Genomic DNA, 11,902 nt, shown 5'->3' with positions numbered 1-11,902 from the left:
TATTTTAAGCTGTGCAGAGCCTGGCCGTTGGCCTCTTATCTGGATGCTTTAATCCTCTAAGTGCCGCTCGCTGGGAGAGTGTGTGCAGGTTGGCGCTGTGGCTTAGTTGGTTAAAGCTTGTGTCGTAAATAGGACATACTGAATTCAAATCCCAGCACTGTCTTTGCTGGTAATCAAACACCACCTTGGGTTGTGTGGTTTGCTTTGCGCAATCATGCGGTACAGAGGAGCGTCAGAGCAGAATGCGATTTCATTTGTCAACCACCCCTCAGCTGCTGCCAAAGAATTCTGACCCAAGACAACAATACAGCAAGGTGCCGTGGCTTAGCTGGTCAAAGCGCTTGTCTTGTAAACAGGAGATCCTGGATTCGATTCCCAGCGGTGCCTTTTAACGGGTGGCTCTGCGGGTTCTTTTTTGGAAAGGAAGCCCTTACAGATCCTCCACTTTTCCAACCACATACCAATTGCAGAGAGACCCACATACCTTGTCCTTCCCACTCCCCAAATGCCTGAACTCAATTCAACGGACTGGCACAAGCCAGGAAATGAAAGCTCCACACATGGCTCTGTGGCGCAATGGATAGCGCATTGGACTTCTAGACTGCCAGATGAGGCCATTCAAAGGTTGTGGGTTCGAGTCCCACCAGAGTCGTTACTTTTGGCATTCTGTTAATGGCGCCTGGACAACAAACACATATGCTCTCTGGCCACCCTTCCAGAGTTATAAAACAAGTTATATGCAAGTTGGTGCTGTGGCCTAGTTGGTTAAATCGCCTCTCTAGAAAACAGGAGATCCTGGGTTCGAATCCCAGCAGTGCCTTTGCTGGTGATCAAGTGCCACCTTGGGCCGTGAGGTTTTGCTCTCTGTAAAAAGTTTTTAATTTGCGAACCACCCCTCAGATGCTGCCCAGAGTCATCTCAGCAATGCAGCATGGCTCAGCTGGTCAAAGAGCTTGCCTTGCAAACATGTAATCCTTGGTTTAGGACTGCTGCAAGCCTGGAAGGAGCTACTGCATGTGGCGCAGAGTGTAGCGCATTGGACTATTAGTCTGCGGTTTGACGCCATATGAAGTTTGTGGGTTTGAGTCAAAACAGATTGGTGACTTCTGGCCTTTCATTTATCATTAAATTGCACGCTTATGCCCTCGGGCAACAGAAAGTTGTGAAAAATCTCATAAGCTGACCAGCCCGTGGACCTTTGTCCTCACTGCTGGATATTTTGATAAACTTACTCACCATCTGAGTGCTCTGTTTGGTGCCGTGGCTTAGTTGGTTAAAGCATCAGTCTCGTAAACAGGAGATCCTGGATTCAAATCCCAGCAGTGCCTTCAGCATCCCTTGTGTGCCTCAAGCATGTGCTTTTCTGAGATCGGACTGCAAACAGGGATAGCAAAGACAGCAGGCAATTCCATTTCCAAATCAGATCCTGATAATGCTGATGCTCTTTTGAACAGGTCAACAGTTGCTGACAGGCTCTGTGGCACAATAGATAGCAAACTGGATTTCTAGACTGCCAGATGAGGGCATTCAAAGGTTAACTAATGGCACTTGGCCAACAATCCCAGAGGCTAGCTGGCCACCCCAAATCAGTTGTCAAAAAAAAACATTTTGGGCTGTGCAAAGCCTGGCCGTTGGCCTCTTATCTGGATGCTTTAATCCTCTAAGTGCCGCTCCCTTGGAGAGTGTCTGCAGGTTGGAGCCGTGGCTTAGTTGGTTAAAGCTTGTGTCGTAAATAGGACATACTGAATTCAAATCCCAGCACTGTCTTTGCTGGTAATCAAACACCACCTTGGGTTGTGTGGTTTTGCTTTGCGCAATCAGGCGGTACAGTGGAGCATCAGAGCAGCATGCGATTTCATTTGTCAACCACCCCTCAGCTGCTGCCGAAGAATTCTGACCCAAGTCAACAATGCAGCAAGGTGACGTGGCTTAGCTGGTCAAAGCGCTTGTCTTGTAAACAGGAGATCCTGGGTTCGATTCCCAGCAGTGCCTTTTAACAGGTGGCTCTGCTCTGTGGGTTCTTTCTTGGAAAGGAAGCCCTTACAGATCCTCCACTTTTCCAACCACATACCAATTGCAGAGAGACCCACATATCTTGTCCTTCCCGCTCCCCAAATGCCTGAACTCATTTCACCGGACTGGCACAAGCCAGGAAAAAAAAGCTCCACACATGGCTCTGTGGCGCAATGGACAGCGCATTGGACTTCTAGACTGCCAGATGAGGCCATTCAAAGGTTGTGGGTTCGAGTCCCACCAGAGTCGATACTTTTGGCATTCTTTTATTGGCGCTTGGCCAACAAACACATATGCTCTCTGGCCACCCCTCCCGAGTTATAAAACAAATTATATGCAAGTTGGTGCTGTAGCTTAGTTGGTTAAAGCGCCTGTCTAGTAAACAGGAGATCCTGGGTTCGAATCAAAGCGGTGCCTTTGCTGGTGATCAAGTGCTGCCTTGGGCCGTGAGGTTTTGCTCTCTGTAAAAAGGGGTGCAGAGGAGTGCTAGAGCAGCATGCAATTTAATTTGCGAACCACCCCTCAGATGCTGCCGAAGAATGCTGCCCAGAGTCATCTCAGCAATGCAGCATGGCTCAGCTGGTCAAAGAGCTTGCCTTGAAAACACGTGATCCTTGGTTTAGGACTGCTGCAAGCCTGGAAGGAGCTACTGCATGTTGCGCTGAGTGTAGCGCATTGGACTATTAATCTGCGGTTTGAGGCCATATGAAGTTTGTGGGTTTGAGTCAAAACAGATTGGTGACTTCTGGCCTTTCGTTTATCATTAAATTGCACGCTTATGCCCTCGGGCAAAAGAAAGTTGTGAAAAATCTCATAAGCTGACCAGCCCGTGGACCTTTGTCCTCACTGCTGGATATTTTGATAAACTTACTCACTATCGGGGTGCTCTGCTTGGTGCCGTGGCTTAGTTGGTTAAAGCGTCTGTGTCGTAAACAGGAGATCCTGGGTTCAAATCCCAGCGGTGCCTTTAGCATCCCTTGTGTGCCTCAACAATGTGCTTTTCTGAGATCGGACTGCAAACAGGGATAGCAAAGGCAGCAGGCAATTCCATTTCCAAATCAGATCCTGATAATGCTGATGCTCTTTTGAACAGGTCAACAGTTGCTGACAGGCTCTTTGGAACAATAGATAGCAAACTGGACTTCTAGACTGCCAGATGAGGGCATTCAAAGGTTAACTAATGGCACTTGGCCAACAATCCCAGAGGCTAGCTGGCCACCCCGAATCAGTTGTCAAAAAAAACATTTTGGGCTGTGCAGAGCCTGGCCGTTGGCCTCTTATCTGAATGCTTTAATCCTCTAAGTGCCGCTCCCTGGGAGAGTGTGTGCAGGTTGAAGCCGTGGCTTAGTTGGTTAAAGCTTGTGTCGTAAATAGGACATACTGAATTTAAATCCCAACACTGTCTTTGCTGGTAATCAAACACCACCTTGGGTTGTGTGATTTTGCTTTGCGCAATCAGGCGGTAATGAGGAGCGTCAGAGCAGCATGTTATTTCATTTGTCAACCACCCCTCAGCTGCTGCCGAAGAATTCTGACCCAAGTCAACAATACAGCAAGGCGCCGTGGCTTAGCTGGTCAAAGCGCTTGTCTTGTAAACAGGAGATCCTGGGTTCAATTCCCAGCGGTGCCTTTTAACAGGTGGCTCTGTTCTTTCTTGGAAAGGAAGCCCTTACAGATCCTCCACTTTTCCAACCACATACCAATTGCAGAGAGACCCACATATCTTGTCCTTCCCGCTCCCCAAATGCCTGAACTCAATTCACTGGACTGGCACAAGCCAGGAAAAAAAAGCTCCACACATGGCTCTGTGGCGCAATGGACAGCGCATTGGACTTCTAGACTGCCAGATGAGGCCATTCAAAGGTTGTGGGTTCGAGTCCCACCAGAGTCGATACTTTTGGCATTCTTTTATTGGCGCTTGGCCAACAAACACATATGCTCTCTGGCCACCCCTCCCGAGTTATAAAACAAATTATATGCAAGTTGGTGCTGTAGCTTAGTTGGTTAAAGCGCCTGTCTAGTAAACAGGAGATCCTGGGTTCGAATCCCAGCGGTGCCTTTGCTGGTGATCAAGTGCCGCCTTGGGCCGTGAGGTTTTGCTCTCTGTAAAAAGGGGTGCAGAGGAGTGCTAGAGCAGCATGCAATTTAATTTGCGAACCACCCCTCAGATGCTGCCGAAGAATGCTGCCCAGAGTCATCTCAGCAATGCAGCATGGCTCAGCTGGTCAAAGAGCTTGCCTTGAAAACACGTGATCCTTGGTTTAGGACTGCTGCAAGCCTGGAAGGAGCTACTGCATGTTGCGCTGAGTGTAGCGCATTGGACTATTAATCTGCGGTTTGAGGCCATATGAAGTTTGTGGGTTTGAGTCAAAACAGATTGGTGACTTCTGGCCTTTCGTTTATCATTAAATTGCACGCTTATGCCCTCGGGCAAAAGAAAGTTGTGAAAAATCTCATAAGCTGACCAGCCCGTGGACCTTTGTCCTCACTGCTGGATATTTTGATAAACTTACTCACTATCGGGGTGCTCTGCTTGGTGCCGTGGCTTAGTTGGTTAAAGCGTCTGTGTCGTAAACAGGAGATCCTGGGTTCAAATCCCAGCGGTGCCTTTAGCATCCCTTGTGTGCCTCAACAATGTGCTTTTCTGAGATCGGACTGCAAACAGGGATAGCAAAGGCAGCAGGCAATTCCATTTCCAAATCAGATCCTGATAATGCTGATGCTCTTTTGAACAGGTCAACAGTTGCTGACAGGCTCTTTGGAACAATAGATAGCAAACTGGACTTCTAGACTGCCAGATGAGGGCATTCAAAGGTTAACTAATGGCACTTGGCCAACAATCCCAGAGGCTAGCTGGCCACCCCGTATCAGTTGTCAAAAAAAACATTTTGGGCTGTGCAGAGCCTGGCCGTTGGCCTCTTATCTGAATGCTTTAATCCTCTAAGTGCCGCTCCCTGGGAGAGTGTGTGCAGGTTGGCGCCGTGGCTTAGTTGGTTAAAGCTTGTGTCGTAAATAGGACATACTGAATTTAAATCCCAACACTGTCTTTGCTGGTAATCAAACACCACCTTGGGTTGTGTGGTTTGCTTTGCGCAATCATGCGGTACAGAGGAGCGTCAGAGCAGAATGCGATTTCATTTGTCAACCACCCCTCAGCTGCTGCCGAAGAATTCTGACCCAAGACAACAATACAGCAAGGTGCCGTGGCTTAGCTGGTCAAAGCGCTTGTCTTGTAAACAGGAGATCCTGGATTTGATTCCCAGCGGTGCCTTTTAACGGGTGGCTCTGCTCTGTGGGTTCTTTTTTGGAAAGGAAGCCCTTACAGATCCTCCACTTTTCCAACCACATACCAATTGCAGAGAGACCCACATATCTTGTCCTTCCCACTCCCCAAATGCCTGAACTCAATTCAACGGACTGGCACAAGCCAGGAAAAGAAAGCTCTACACAAGGCTCTGTGGCGCAATGGATAGCACATTGGACTTCTAGACTGGCAGATGAGGCCATTCAAAGGTTGTGGGTTCGAGTCCCACTAGAGTCGGTACTTTTGGCATTCTGTTAATGGCGCTTGGCCAACAAACACATATTCTCTCTGGCCACCCCTCCAGAGTTATAAAACTCTAAGTCTCACTTTCTTACTGGGTACATGCAAGTTGGTGCTGTGGCTTAGTTGGTTAAAGCGCCTGTCTAGTAAACAGGAGATCCTGGGTTCGAATCCCAGCGGTGCCTTTGCTGGTGATCAAGTGCTTCCTTGGGCTTTGAGGATTTGCTCTCCGTAAAAAGGGGGTGCAGAGGAGTGCTAAAGCAGCATGCAATTTAATTTGCGAACCATGCCCTCAGATGCTGCCGAAGAATGCTGCCCAGAGTCATCTCAACAATGCAGCATGGCTCAACTGGTCAAAGAGCTTAGTTGGTTAAAGCGCCTGTCTAGTAAACAGGAGATCCTGGGTTTGAATCCCAGCGGTGCCTTTGCTGGTGATCAAGTGCTTCCTTGGGCTTTGAGGTTTTGCTCTCCGTAAAAAGGGGGTGCAGAGGAGTGCTAAAGCAGCATGCAATTTAATTTGCGAACCATGCCCTCAGATGCTGCCGAAGAATGCTGCCCAGAGTCATCTCAACAATGCAGCATGGCTCAACTGGTCAAAGAGCTTGCCTTGCAAACAAATGATCCTTGATTTAGGACTGCTGCAAGCCTGGAAGGAGCTACTGCATGTGGCGCAGAGAGTAGCGCATTGGACTAGTAGTCTGCGGCTTGACGCCATATGAAGTTTGTGGGTTTGAGTCAAAACAGATTGGTGACTTCTGGCCTTTCGTTTATCATTAAATTGCACGCTTATGCCCTCGGGCAACAGAAAGTTGTGAAAAATCTCATAAACTGACCAGCCCTTGGACCTTTGTCCTCACCGCTGGATGTTTTGATCAACTTACTCACCCTCTCAGTGCTCTGCTTGGTGCCGTGGCTTAGTTGGTTAAAGCGTCTGTCTCGTAAACAGGAGATCCTGGGTTCAAATCCCAGCGGTGCCTTTAGCATCCCTTGTGTGCCTCAAGCATGTGCTTTTCTGAGATCGGACTGCAAACAGGGATAGCAAAGGCAGCAGGCAATTCCATTTCCAAATCAGATCCTGATAATGCTGATGCTCTTTTGAACAGGTCAACAGTTGCTGACAGGCTCTGTGGCACAATAGATAGCAAACTGGACTTCTAGACTGCCAGATGAGGGCATTCAAAGGTTAAATAATGGCACTTGGCCAACAATCCCAGAGGCTAGCTGGCCACCCCGAATCAGTTGTCAAAAAAAACTATTTTAGGCTGTGCAGAGCCTGGCCGTTGGCCTCTTATCTGGATGCTTTAATCCTCTAAGTGCCGCTCCCTGGGAGAGTGTGTGCAGGTTTGCGCCGTGGCTTAGTTGGTTAAAGCTTGTGTCGTAAATAGGACAAACTGAATTTAAATCCCAGCACTGTCTTTGCTGGTAATCAAGCACCACATTGGGTTGTGTGGTTTTGCTTTGCGCAATCAGGCGGTACAGAGGAACGTCAGAGCAGCATGCGATTTCATTTGTCAACCACCCCTCAGCTGCTGCCGAAGAATTCTGACCCAAGTCAACAATGCAGCAAGGTGCCGTGGCTTAGCTGGTCAAAGCGCTTGTCTTGTAAACAGGAGATCCTGGGTTCGATTCCCAGCAGTGCCTTTTAACAGGTGGCTCTGCTCTGTGGGTTCTTTCTTGGAAAGGAAGCCCTTACAGATCCTCCACTTTTCTAACCACATACCAATTGCAGAGAGACACACATATCTTGTCCTTCCCGCTCCCCAAATGCCAGAACTCAAATCAACGGACTGGGACAAGCCAGGAAAAAAAAGCTCCACACATGGCTCTGTGGCGCAATGGATAGCGCATTGGACTTCTAGACTGCCAGATGAGGCCATTCAAAGGTTGTGGGTTCGAGTCCCACCAGAGTCGTTACTTTTGACATTCTGTTAATGGCGCTTGGCCAACAAACACATATGCTCTCTGGCCACCCCTCCAGAGTTATAAAACAAGTAATATGCAAGTTGGTGCTGTGGCTTAGTTGGTTAAAGCGCCTGTCTAGTAAACAGGAGATCCTAGGTTCGAATGCCAGCGGTGCCTTTGCTGGTGATCAAGTGCCGCCTTGGGCTGTGAGGTTTTGGTCTCTGTAAAAAGGGGGTGCAGAGGAGTGCTAGAGCAGCATGCAATTTAATTTGCGAACCACCCATCAGATGCTGGCGAAGAATGCTGCCCAGAGTCATCTCAGCAATGCAGCATGGCTCAGCTGGTCAAAGAGCTTGCCTTGCAAACACGTGATCCTTGGTTTAGGACTGCTGCAAGCCTGGAAGGAGCTACTGCATGTAACGCATTGGACTATTAATCTGCGGTTTGAGGCCATATGAAGTTTGTGGGTTTGAGTCAAAACAGATTGGTGACTTCTTGCCTTTCGTTTATCATAAAATTGCACGCTTATGCCCTCGGGCAACAGAAAGTTGTGAAAAATCTCATAAGCTGACCAGCCCGTGGACCTTTGTCCTCACTGCTGGATATTTTGATAAACTTACTCACTATCGGAGTGCTCTGCTTGGTGCCGTGGCTTAGTTGGTTAAAGCGTCTGTCTCGTAAACAGGAGATCCTGGGTTCAAATCCCAGCGGTGCCTTTAGCATCCCTTGTGTGCCTCAAGCATGTGCTTTTCTGAGATCGGACTGCAAACAGGGATAGCAAAGGCAGCAGGCAATTCCATTTCCAAATCAGATCCTGATAATGCTGATGCTCTTTTAAACAGGTCAACAGTTGCTGACAGGCTCTTTGGCACAATAGATAGCAAACTGGACTTCTAGACTGCCAGATGAGGGCATTCAAAGGTTAACTAATGGCACTTGGCCAACAATCCCAGAGGCTAGCTGGCCACCCCGAATCAGTTGTCAAAAAAAACATTTTGGGCTGTGCAGAGCCTGGCCGTTGGCCTCTTATCTGGATGCTTTAATCCTCTAAGTGCCGCTCCCTGGGAGAGTGTGTGCAGGTTGGCTCTTATCTGGATGCTTTAATCCTCTAAGTGCCGCTCCCTGGGAGAGTGTGTGCAGGTTTGCGCCGTGGCTTAGTTGGTTAAAGCTTGTGTCGTAAATAGGACATACTGAATTTAAATCCCAGCACTGTCTTTGCTGGTAATCAAGCACCACCTTGGGTTGTGTGGGTTTGCTTTGCGCAATCAGGCGGTACAGAGGAGCGTCAGAGCAGCATGCGATTTCATTTGTCAACCACCCCTCAGCTGCTGCCGAAGAATTCTGACCCAAGACAACAATACAGCAAGGCGCAGTGGCTTAGCTGGTCAAAGCGCTTGTCGTGCAAACAGGAGATCCTGGGTTCGATTCCCAGCGGTGACTTTTAACAGGTGGCTCTGCTCTGTGGGTTCTTTCTTGGAAAGGAAGCCCTTACAGATCCTCCACATTTCCAACCACATACCAATTGCAGAGAGACCCACATATCTTGTCCTTCCCGCTCACCAAATGCCTGAACTCAATTCAACGGACTGGCACAAGCCAGGAAAAAAAAAGCTCCACACATGGCTCTGTGGCGCAATGGATAGCGCATTGGACTTCTAGACTGCCAGATGAGGCCATTCAAAGGTTGTGGGCTTGAGTCCCACCAGAGTTGTTACTTTTGCCATTCTGTTAATGGTGCTTGGCCAACAAACACATATGCTCTCTACTCTAAGTATTACTTTCTTACTGGGTACATGCAAGTTGGTGCTGTGGCTTAGTTGGTTAAAGCGCCTGTCTAGTAAACAGGAGATCCTGGGTTCGAATCCCAGCAGTGCCTTTGCTGGTGATCAAGTGCTTCCTTGGGCTTTGAGGTTTTGCTCTCCGTAAAAAGGGGGTGCAGAGGAGTGATAAAGCAGCATGCAATTTAATTTGCGAACCATGCCCTCAGATGCTGCCGAAGAATGCTGCCCAGAGTCATCTCAACAATGCAGCATGGCTCAACTGGTCAAAGAGCTTGCCTTGCAAACAAATGATCCTTGATTTAGGACTGCTGCAAGCCTGGAAGGAGCTACTGCATGTGGCGCAGAGAGTAGCGCACTGGACTAGTAGTCTGCGGTTTGAGGCAATATTAAATTTGTGGGTTTGAGTCAAAACAGATTGGTGACTTCTGGCCTTTCGTTTATCATTAAATTGCATGCTTATGCCCTCGGGCAACAGAAAGTTGTGAAAAATCTCATAAGCTGACCAGCCCTTGGACCTTTGTCCTCACCGCTGGATGTTTTGATCAACTTACTCACCGTCTCAGTGCTCTGCTTGGTGCCGTGGCTTAGTTGGTTAAAGCGTCTGTCTCGTAAACAGGAGATCCTGGGTTCAAATCCCAGCGGTACCTTTAGCATCCCTTGTGTGCCTCAAGCATGTGCTTTTCTGAGATCGGACTGCAAACAGGGATAGCAAAGGCAGCAGGCAATTCCATTTCCAAATCAGATCCTGATAATGCTGATGCTCTTTTGAACAGGTTAACAGTTGCTGACAGGCTCTGTTGCACAATAGATAGCAAACTGGACTTCTAGACTGCCAGATGAGTCCATTCAAAGGTTAACTAATGGCACTTTGCCAACAAACCCATAGGCTAGCTGGCCACCCCGAATCAGTTGTCAAAAAAACTATTTTAGGCTGTGCAGAGCCTGGCCGTTGGCCTCTTATCTGGATGCTTTAATCCTCTAAGTGCCGCTCGCTGGGAGAGTGTGTGCAGGTTGGCGCTGTGGCTTAGTTGGTTAAAGCTTGTGTCGTAAATAGGACATACTGAATTCAAATCCCAGCACTGTCTTTGCTGGTAATCAAACACCACCTTGGGTTGTGTGGTTTTGCTTTGCGCAATCAGGCGGTACAGAGGACCGTCAGAGCAGCATGTGATTTCATTTGTCAACCACCCCTCAGCTGCTGCCGAAGAATTCTGACCCAAGTCAACAATACAGCAAGGCGCCGTGGCTTAGCTGGTCAAAGCGCTTGTCTTGTAAACAGGAGATCCTGGGTTCAATTCCAGCGGTGCCTTTTAACAGGTGGCTCTGTTCTTTCTTGGAAAGGAAGCCCTTACAGATCCTCCACTTTTCCAACCACATACCAATTGCAGAGAGACCCACATATCTTGTCCTTCCCGCTCCCCAAATGCCTGAACTCAATTCAACGGACTGGCACAAGACAGGAAAAAAAAGCTCCACACATGGCTCTGTGGCGCAATGGATAGCGCATTGGACTTCTAGACTGCCAGATGAGGCCATTCATTGTGGGTTTGAGTCCCACCAGAGTCGTTACTTTTGGCATTCTTTTAATGGCGCTTGGCCAACAAACACATATGCTCTCTGGCCACCCCTCCAGAGTTATAAAACAAATCATATGCAAGTTGGTGCTGTGGCTTAGTTGGTTAAAGCGCCTGTCTAGTAAACAGGACATCCTGGGTTCGAATCCCAGCGGTGCCTTTGCTGGTGATCAAGTGCTGCCTTGGGCTGTGAGTTTTTGCTCTCTGTAAAAAGGGGGTGCAGAGGAGTGCTAGAGCAGCATGCAATTTAATTTGCGAACCACCCCTCAGATGCTGCCGAAGAATGCTGCCCAGAGTCATCTCAGCAATGCAGCATGGCTCAGCTGGTCAAAGAGCTTGACTTGCAAACACATGATCCTTGGTTTAGGACTGCTGCAAGCCTGGAAGGAGCTACTGCATGTGGCGCAGAGTGTAGTGCATTGGACTATTAGTCTGCGGCTTGACGCCATATGAAGTTTGTGGGTTTGAGTCAAAACAGATTGGTGACTTCTGGCCTTTCGTTTATCATTAAATTGCACGCTTATGCCCTCGGGCAACAGAAAGTTGTGAAAAATCTCATAAGCTGACCAGCCCTTGGACCTTTGTCCTCACCGCTGGATGTTTTGATCAACTTACTCACCGTCTCAGTGCTCTGCTTGGTGCCGTGGCTTAGTTGGTTAAAGCGTCTGTCTCGTAAACAGGAGATCCTGGGTTCAAATCCCAGCGGTACCTTTAGCATCCCTTGTGTGCCTCAAGCATGTGCTTTTCTGAGATCGGACTGCAAACAGGGATAGCAAAGGCAGCAGGCAATTCCATTTCCAAATCAGATCCTGATAATGCTGATGCTCTTTTGAACAGGTTAACAGTTGCTGACAGGCTCTGTTGCACAATAGATAGCAAACTGGACTTCTAGACTGCCAGATGTGTCCATTCAAAGGTTAACTAATGGCACTTTGCCAACAAACCCATAGGCTAGCTGGCCACCCCGAATCAGTTGTCAAAAAAACTATTTTAGGCTGTGCAGAGCCTGGCCGTTGGCCTCTTATCTGGATGCTTTAATCCTCTAAGTGCCGCTCGCTGGGAGAGTGTGTGCAGGTTGGCGCTGTGGC

At 48.5% G+C, this 11,902-nt stretch overlaps 23 non-coding genes across 23 annotated transcripts; all 23 read left to right on the top strand.

Annotated features, from left to right (window-relative positions):
* The first annotated feature begins 313 nt into the window (after positions 1-313).
* trnat-ugu (transfer RNA threonine (anticodon UGU)) lies at positions 314-387 on the top strand. The gene has a single exon. It is a non-coding gene; the product is annotated as a tRNA-Thr (tRNA).
* Positions 388-562: 175 nt separating this feature from the next.
* trnar-ucu (transfer RNA arginine (anticodon UCU)) lies at positions 563-652 on the top strand. Its single transcript is given in 2 exon segments — positions 563-599; positions 617-652. It is a non-coding gene; the product is annotated as a tRNA-Arg (tRNA).
* Positions 653-1,918: 1,266 nt separating this feature from the next.
* trnat-ugu (transfer RNA threonine (anticodon UGU)) lies at positions 1,919-1,992 on the top strand. Its single transcript has one exon. It is a non-coding gene; the product is annotated as a tRNA-Thr (tRNA).
* A 180-nt stretch (positions 1,993-2,172) lies between these two features.
* trnar-ucu (transfer RNA arginine (anticodon UCU)) lies at positions 2,173-2,262 on the top strand. The gene is given in 2 exon segments: positions 2,173-2,209; positions 2,227-2,262. It is a non-coding gene; the product is annotated as a tRNA-Arg (tRNA).
* Positions 2,263-2,356: 94 nt separating this feature from the next.
* Positions 2,357-2,430, top strand: trnat-agu (transfer RNA threonine (anticodon AGU)). Its single transcript has one exon. It is a non-coding gene; the product is annotated as a tRNA-Thr (tRNA).
* A 476-nt stretch (positions 2,431-2,906) lies between these two features.
* Positions 2,907-2,980, top strand: trnat-cgu (transfer RNA threonine (anticodon CGU)). The gene has a single exon. It is a non-coding gene; the product is annotated as a tRNA-Thr (tRNA).
* Positions 2,981-3,569: 589 nt separating this feature from the next.
* On the top strand, positions 3,570-3,643 carry trnat-ugu (transfer RNA threonine (anticodon UGU)). The gene has a single exon. It is a non-coding gene; the product is annotated as a tRNA-Thr (tRNA).
* Positions 3,644-3,814: 171 nt separating this feature from the next.
* On the top strand, positions 3,815-3,904 carry trnar-ucu (transfer RNA arginine (anticodon UCU)). The gene is given in 2 exon segments: positions 3,815-3,851; positions 3,869-3,904. It is a non-coding gene; the product is annotated as a tRNA-Arg (tRNA).
* Positions 3,905-3,998: 94 nt separating this feature from the next.
* On the top strand, positions 3,999-4,072 carry trnat-agu (transfer RNA threonine (anticodon AGU)). Its single transcript has one exon. It is a non-coding gene; the product is annotated as a tRNA-Thr (tRNA).
* Positions 4,073-4,548: 476 nt separating this feature from the next.
* On the top strand, positions 4,549-4,622 carry trnat-cgu (transfer RNA threonine (anticodon CGU)). Its single transcript has one exon. It is a non-coding gene; the product is annotated as a tRNA-Thr (tRNA).
* Positions 4,623-5,210: 588 nt separating this feature from the next.
* On the top strand, positions 5,211-5,284 carry trnat-ugu (transfer RNA threonine (anticodon UGU)). Its single transcript has one exon. It is a non-coding gene; the product is annotated as a tRNA-Thr (tRNA).
* Positions 5,285-5,464: 180 nt separating this feature from the next.
* On the top strand, positions 5,465-5,554 carry trnar-ucu (transfer RNA arginine (anticodon UCU)). Its single transcript is given in 2 exon segments — positions 5,465-5,501; positions 5,519-5,554. It is a non-coding gene; the product is annotated as a tRNA-Arg (tRNA).
* Positions 5,555-5,668: 114 nt separating this feature from the next.
* On the top strand, positions 5,669-5,742 carry trnat-agu (transfer RNA threonine (anticodon AGU)). Its single transcript has one exon. It is a non-coding gene; the product is annotated as a tRNA-Thr (tRNA).
* A 718-nt stretch (positions 5,743-6,460) lies between these two features.
* Positions 6,461-6,534, top strand: trnat-cgu (transfer RNA threonine (anticodon CGU)). The gene has a single exon. It is a non-coding gene; the product is annotated as a tRNA-Thr (tRNA).
* A 590-nt stretch (positions 6,535-7,124) lies between these two features.
* On the top strand, positions 7,125-7,198 carry trnat-ugu (transfer RNA threonine (anticodon UGU)). The gene has a single exon. It is a non-coding gene; the product is annotated as a tRNA-Thr (tRNA).
* Positions 7,199-7,378: 180 nt separating this feature from the next.
* On the top strand, positions 7,379-7,468 carry trnar-ucu (transfer RNA arginine (anticodon UCU)). Its single transcript is given in 2 exon segments — positions 7,379-7,415; positions 7,433-7,468. It is a non-coding gene; the product is annotated as a tRNA-Arg (tRNA).
* A 94-nt stretch (positions 7,469-7,562) lies between these two features.
* On the top strand, positions 7,563-7,636 carry trnat-agu (transfer RNA threonine (anticodon AGU)). Its single transcript has one exon. It is a non-coding gene; the product is annotated as a tRNA-Thr (tRNA).
* Positions 7,637-8,101: 465 nt separating this feature from the next.
* trnat-cgu (transfer RNA threonine (anticodon CGU)) lies at positions 8,102-8,175 on the top strand. Its single transcript has one exon. It is a non-coding gene; the product is annotated as a tRNA-Thr (tRNA).
* A 1,086-nt stretch (positions 8,176-9,261) lies between these two features.
* trnat-agu (transfer RNA threonine (anticodon AGU)) lies at positions 9,262-9,335 on the top strand. Its single transcript has one exon. It is a non-coding gene; the product is annotated as a tRNA-Thr (tRNA).
* Positions 9,336-9,813: 478 nt separating this feature from the next.
* trnat-cgu (transfer RNA threonine (anticodon CGU)) lies at positions 9,814-9,887 on the top strand. Its single transcript has one exon. It is a non-coding gene; the product is annotated as a tRNA-Thr (tRNA).
* Positions 9,888-10,476: 589 nt separating this feature from the next.
* Positions 10,477-10,549, top strand: trnat-ugu (transfer RNA threonine (anticodon UGU)). The gene has a single exon. It is a non-coding gene; the product is annotated as a tRNA-Thr (tRNA).
* A 351-nt stretch (positions 10,550-10,900) lies between these two features.
* On the top strand, positions 10,901-10,974 carry trnat-agu (transfer RNA threonine (anticodon AGU)). Its single transcript has one exon. It is a non-coding gene; the product is annotated as a tRNA-Thr (tRNA).
* Positions 10,975-11,451: 477 nt separating this feature from the next.
* On the top strand, positions 11,452-11,525 carry trnat-cgu (transfer RNA threonine (anticodon CGU)). Its single transcript has one exon. It is a non-coding gene; the product is annotated as a tRNA-Thr (tRNA).
* The last annotated feature ends 377 nt before the right edge of the window (positions 11,526-11,902 follow it).

Source organism: Carassius carassius, chromosome 28, assembly GCF_963082965.1.
Source record: "Carassius carassius chromosome 28, fCarCar2.1, whole genome shotgun sequence".
Lineage (NCBI taxonomy): Eukaryota > Metazoa > Chordata > Actinopteri > Cypriniformes > Cyprinidae > Carassius > Carassius carassius.
Note: the sequence above shows the minus strand (reverse complement) of the source record. Positions and strands in the feature narration are given on the sequence as shown.